The sequence below is a fragment of the Mastomys coucha genome, unplaced genomic scaffold, assembly GCF_008632895.1.
Source record: "Mastomys coucha isolate ucsf_1 unplaced genomic scaffold, UCSF_Mcou_1 pScaffold21, whole genome shotgun sequence".
NCBI lineage: Eukaryota > Metazoa > Chordata > Mammalia > Rodentia > Muridae > Mastomys > Mastomys coucha.
In genome coordinates, this window is record NW_022196904.1 from 187,903,127 (window position 1) to 187,909,293 (window position 6,167).

A 6,167-nucleotide genomic window follows, 5' to 3' on the forward strand; every position below is an offset into this window, starting at 1 on the left:
AAAAAGACAAAAGAACAGAAACACAATACCAATTGGAATGTAATCTAATTTTATGGGTTTTTGTCTGGTTCCTCAAATTTATGATTCATATAATTTTATATACAGCCTACCCTCTCTTCTGTGGGTCCCAGAAATGAAAGATGGCCAGTTTTGTTATGTTTAAAGTTGGAAACAAATAAACTGGGCCACTCACACCCTGAGCTGTAGGAAAATCCCATCACTGACTCATGGGAGCCAGAAATTGGTTTACATCCTGGATAATGTAACTGGCAGTAAAAGGTAAGTTTCTGTGTGGGGACCACTGCTCCTGGGGGCTTCTTCCTCCTCTCGTCCTCTGCCTTCTGCATTGTGAACTTCCCCGTTCACTGTTCACCAAGACCCCACAGCTCAGGGCTAACCATTGACAATATAAAAAGGACAAGGGAAAGAGAGTCCAAGAAGGAGGCTTCTAGCATCCCTCCTACCTCCTGATCCCTCCTGCATCCCTCCCACCTCCTGATCCCTCCTGCATCCCTCCCACCTCCTGATCCCTCCTGCATCCCTCCCACCTCCTGATCCCTCCTGCATCCCTCCCACCTCCTGATCCCTCCTGCATCCCTCCCACCTCCTGATCCCTCCTGCATCCCTCCCACCTCCTGATCCCTCCTGCATCCCTCCCACCTCCTGATCCCTCCTGCAAGCCTCCCACCTCCTAGCATCACTATCATAGCTCTCTCCTGAGTCTGAAATCTTTGGTTCACCCTTTATCACCTGTCTCCATCCTCTACCCTCATCTCAGACCCAAATGATACTTTGAAATAAAGAGAAACATGACTTTGGCACTCTGTTTATCTAAGAGTTGTCTTTGGCATCTCTGTCTTTTCTTTTACAAATGAATCCAATATTAAAATGGGTGTGTGTGTATGTGTGTGTGTGTGTGTATGTGTATGTGTGCATGTATGTGTGTGTGTGCGTGCTTGTGTGTATGTGTGTATGTGTGTATGTGTGTGTGTGTATGTGTGTGTATGTGTGTGTGTATGTGTGTGTGTGTGTGCGCGTGCTTGTGTGTATGTGTGTATGTGTGTGTGTGTATGTGTGTGTATGTGTGTGTGTGTATGTGTGTGTGTGTGCGTGCTTGTGTGTATGTGTGTATGTGTGTGTGTGCGTGTGTGTGAGTGTGTCTGTGTGTGTATGTGTGTGTGTGCGTGTGTGTCTGTGTGTGTATGTGTGTATGTGTGCATGTATGTGTGTGTGTGCGTGCTTGTGTGTATGTGTGTATGTGTGTGTGCGTGTGTGTGTGTCTGTGTGTATCTGTCTCTGTGTGTGTGTGTGTGTGTGTGTGTGATTGTGGTGTTTAATAGGGAGGAGATTGTTACCTTTCTTATGTTTTTTTCTGTCTCTAAAACCTTTATGGGCCACAGCTAAGACTCATTCACAATCCTACTAGGGAACAAACAAAAGAAGCTCTTGTAGGAAGCTTCAGAAGAATTCTGTTCCATCATCTGGACACCCACATGGAGGGTGAGACACCTCAGTCGAGTGCCTTGATCTTCTTGTTGCCGGTGATCTTGCCTGGACTGCTCAGTTCCTGCAGCTGCTCTACTTTGCGGGACAGTGGTAGGAGCTGAGTCCAGGCCTCGCGCACAATCTACCACCTTCCTTTCCCCATGTCGCTCTACATTAAAGATTCCCTCAAACATGTTCTTTCTGAGAACTGCCTTATCATCCAGCCAGCTTGGGCCATCAGTCTCTGACTTCACCAGGACTCCCCGCCCCAAAGAGTCCCTCCTGTTTCCTTTATCCATATATCTCTTTATATCTTCCCTCTTTAATCCCTTTTGATTCTGTGGGTCATTGGAGCAGAGCACTCTTTGGTAAGTATGCTTAACTCCTTGCCTCTTTTTTTTCTTTTATGACGTATCCCTATGAAGTACTAGCCCAGGCTGGAGTCACCCCATCCCTGTGAATTCCCTGTCTCTGTTCCCGAAGTGAAGATTGCCACACACCAGACAAACCTAAACCTTGTCATTTATCATGGTGACCCGATCTCTGGTGGTTCTAGAATTGGGAGAGGCAGGGGATGAACATTTCTGAAGAAGGACCTCCAAGAATCCTGAAATGTGATCACGCATGAATAGAGAAGTAAATGGGGGGGACAAAGAGAAGTGACCCTTGCGAGTAAGAACCGGATGAGAGCAACCTAGAAACAAAGTCTAGAGGATGTCAGCAAGGCTTGGCTAACTGCCATTGCCTTTTTGAGCAAAGACGTTGGCGTCAGGCGACTGTCTATGTTACTAGGCAGTGGGAGCACAGTAGCAGGGCTTGCTGCCTGCCTGCTCCCTCCCTTCATTGGTTTTCTTGTGCCAAGCCCAGCCTAGCCCATCAACTGTTACAGGGGTATGGAAATGCAGCTTCTGCTACAAAGGGTCCAGTCAGCATAGCTGGCACTCTGAAGGAACGAGGAAGGCCAAGAGTCTTGATGCCTCAGAGAGGATAAAGAGATGATCAGGTTGAAATGAGGTGATGGGAAGAGTAGCGGAGCTAGGGAGGTGCCGTCACAAAGGGAGGCCAGCAGTTTATAAGGGTCACACAGACATAGGTCATTTCAGTACCCCAGGGGTGGCCATGGAGAGAGGAAGGAAAGAGATGGAAAGGAAAGGAAAGCTATCGCTGTGGTGTTAGACCTAATGGTCTCCATCTTTTTAGTTGTCTGTGTATCCATAGCAGTGACTGGCATCTAGCAGGCATAGTATTATGTGTGAGAGTGCCTCTGCTTGAGAGATAAGTGGTCCCTGGGAAGTGGGGCTCCAGTGAGACCTGAAGATGGGTTGGTCAGAGAAGAAGTTTAGAAAGAGGAAGCTAGAGAGAGGGGACATCGTGGGAGAAGACCATGATGGCCAGAAAGGCTTTGCTTCTGTGGTCCTTCCTAGAGGGAGGCTGAGACTGGTGCACAGTGACTGTTCCCCCTTTTCTGGCTGAGCCCTGACTTTATTCAGATGACAGTAGAAAGAACCAGGGTAGGTCTAAGCCAAGGAACTCCATTTCCTCTTGGTTCAGAGACTGGCCTTAAGGTGACATGACCAGCCTAATAAGATGTAACAGGAAATCCTGCTCGGATATTGTAGGAAAACTGCTCCTCCCTGATATAGAACAGACTTGCAAGGATGCTCATTTCCCACACATCCCTTCCCTGGGACTTGGATGCTGCTTTGTGAAAACATGATACAATCGCAGACAGTCAGTCCTGACCCAAACAATCAGAGGTACAAAGCCAGTGTTACAATATCAGCAAATGGCCCTGGACCACTTCACTCAGACGGTCGGCATGATGTCTGACAAATAAGGTAGAGGCCACTCTGATTTTTCTTTTAAATGTGCAGGTAGAAATAGTCCAACTCATAATGCCCATCAGTTCTGTCACCAGACTCATAAAGTCATAAAGGTACTTCATATTGCCAGTTGTCTTCTCATTAGGACATCACCAAATGGGACAGGAGATGAATTTTTGCACTGGTTTCAGTTTTACACTACCTGTAGGATGCTATATGCAAAGCTTTTTCTTGTCTGACCTCTTTTAATTATCTGTTCTAGAAAAGAGATGCAGTAAAGATGGCCTGCAGTGTGGTTGATGTCACTGCTTATTGGTGGCATCAACAGGGATGTTCTTTTTGCAGGGACGATGAGCATACAAGACGTGTCTCGTCAACCTGCACACTGGTGAGCCCTTGGCTTTGGACTGAGGGCAGAATTACACTGTGGCCTGAATGGGTACTAGGAGTGCTTTGAACAGGACAGAAATGGGACCGTGAGGACCACAGATCTGGCAACCACCCAGCTAACCTTACCAGTCAGCAGCAGAGCAGGTCAAGAGCTCAGAGCAACTGGTCCCGTCCTGGGTCTCACAGATTAGGGCTACAAAGGAGCACATGCCAGCTGTAAGGTCGGCACAGGCTGGAGTTTCATTTCTATCCCTGGCTGTATGGCCTTCAGCAAACTATTTCATTTCTAAATTACAGTTCCGTCTTTTTGAAATTAGGTTCTTATTCCCACTCTGCAGAGTTGTTGGGACTAAATGATATTCTGGGTAAATTAAAAAACAAAAACAAACCAAGCCTGTAAACACTAGGTGTTTCCATGCCGTCCAGTGAAGGAGGAACAGGAGGCTCAAGAATAATCCCACGATGGAGGCCTGCGGGTCATGCTGTCCGTCATGCTGTCCGTCGTGCTGTCCGTCATGCACTTAGCAGATTAGTTGTCTGAAATTTCAGAGAAGCTGCTTCCTTGCAAAAGTATTTAACTGACAGCCTTGCCCGTGTTGTTGGTAATGATTAATAAGGAAAAACACCACACTTCTGTCTCCTGGAATGTTTCCGGATATCTGGCAAGGTTAGTATTGATGCCAGAGGCAGATTTCATTTTCACTTTCAACGTTGCGTCTATAGTACAAGTAGCTTTCTTAGGTACCTGTGGGATATACTAGGCAACTTCCCAGAAAAAAATACTATTATTGGAGAATAAGAACAAATGCAGGAACATGGTGGGATAGGTGGATGGACAAGCAGACAGACAGAAGATGGAATGATCATGGGTTTGTCACCTGTTTTATTGTTAAGAAGGAATACAAATCATAAAATAATTTCCTCTTTCCCCATTGGTTAGGGGTTGTTACCACAGTGACAGCCTATCAGTAGCTCTACAGTTCACAGGAGAGACCAGCACAGCTATTGAAGACCTACTTAAGACTCTAACTAGTAACATCTGGACAAAGACCTGCTGCGAAGCCACAGAGAGCATCCAAGATCGACTTTCTATCAGGAAATACATTTTTTAAAAAATGGTTTCTTCTAAAACAAGCAAAGCAAGTTCTTTCTGTGTAGCAGGGAAACAAATTGATTACTTCTGCATGCCTGGAGCCCAGAAGAGTTGCCAAAAGGAGAACCAACAAGGCCTGCCTCCTCTGTGTGGTACAAAAGTAAACAATGGAGGAAGAACTGGAGCCAAAGGCTGCTGCGCTGTGTGGCGGCTGCTTCTCATGCTTACCCAGCGCTGTGTGGCGGCTGCTTCTCATGCTTACCCAGCGCTGTGTGGCGGCTGCTTCTCATGCTTACCCAGCGCTGTGTGGCGGCTGCTTCTCATGCTTTAGGAAAGATTCTGTGATGTCAGGTTTATCTATCCAAAGCTGGGCATGGTGGCACACTCTTATAATCCCAGGACTCAGTAGGCTGAGACCAGAGAACACTGTGAGTTCAAGACCAGCCTTGTCTACCTAGTGAGTTCTAGGCTAGCCTCAGAAACAATGAGACTTTGAGAGAGAGAGACAGAGACAGACAGAGGCAGAGAGATAAAGACAGAGAGAATTATTCATCCTATTATGCTGATGAATAATGAAATCCAAAGTCTGAAAGACTACAACATTAATGAATACATGGCAAAGCTGACAGGAGCTGAGCTACCTCAGCAAGAGCGACAAAGATTAAAGTAAGAACTATAGCCAGGCGGTGGTGGCACACGCCTTTAATCCCAGCACTTGGGAGGCAGAGGCAGGCGGATTTCTGAGTTCGAGGCCAGCCTGGTCTACGGAATGAGTTGCAGGACAGCCAGGGCTACACAGACAAACCCTGTCTCAAAAAACAAAACACAAACAAACAAACAAAAAAAAAGAACTATGTCCTCTTGTTTCTAGATGTATCAAGTTGTAACAATGTAACAATGATGTAACTCATTAGCACTCTGCTGTCTCCTCTATCTGTAATATGGGTTAAAATAGTGCAAGCCCTTTAGCCGGCCAGTACTACTGCACTGGTCAAATGGCAACTGTTTATGTTTCTGGCTTTTAAGAGGCCATGTGCTGGAAAGCATGCCTACCCTTCCCCCCACCAATGAAACTGCTCCATCATGCATGAATTTGCCAATCTTCCTGGAAGCTATTTGAAGGCATGAGTGTATTAGAGAAGCCGGGCTTTTGTTTCCTCGGCGGGTACAAAGCAATTCTTCCTAGATGTAAGGAAGATGTGTTGGTGAGATACGGCTGGGTGGGAAGCAGAGAATTGTTTCAGCCTTTCAGCCGTAGTCACTGCAGAAGGTCAAGGCTAGGTTGGCATTGTCCTCAATAAGAGTCATTGTTTACTATGGTCCAAAGTCTTGCAGGAATTTTTAAAATTTGTTTGCTTTTTTTTTTTTTTTAACCA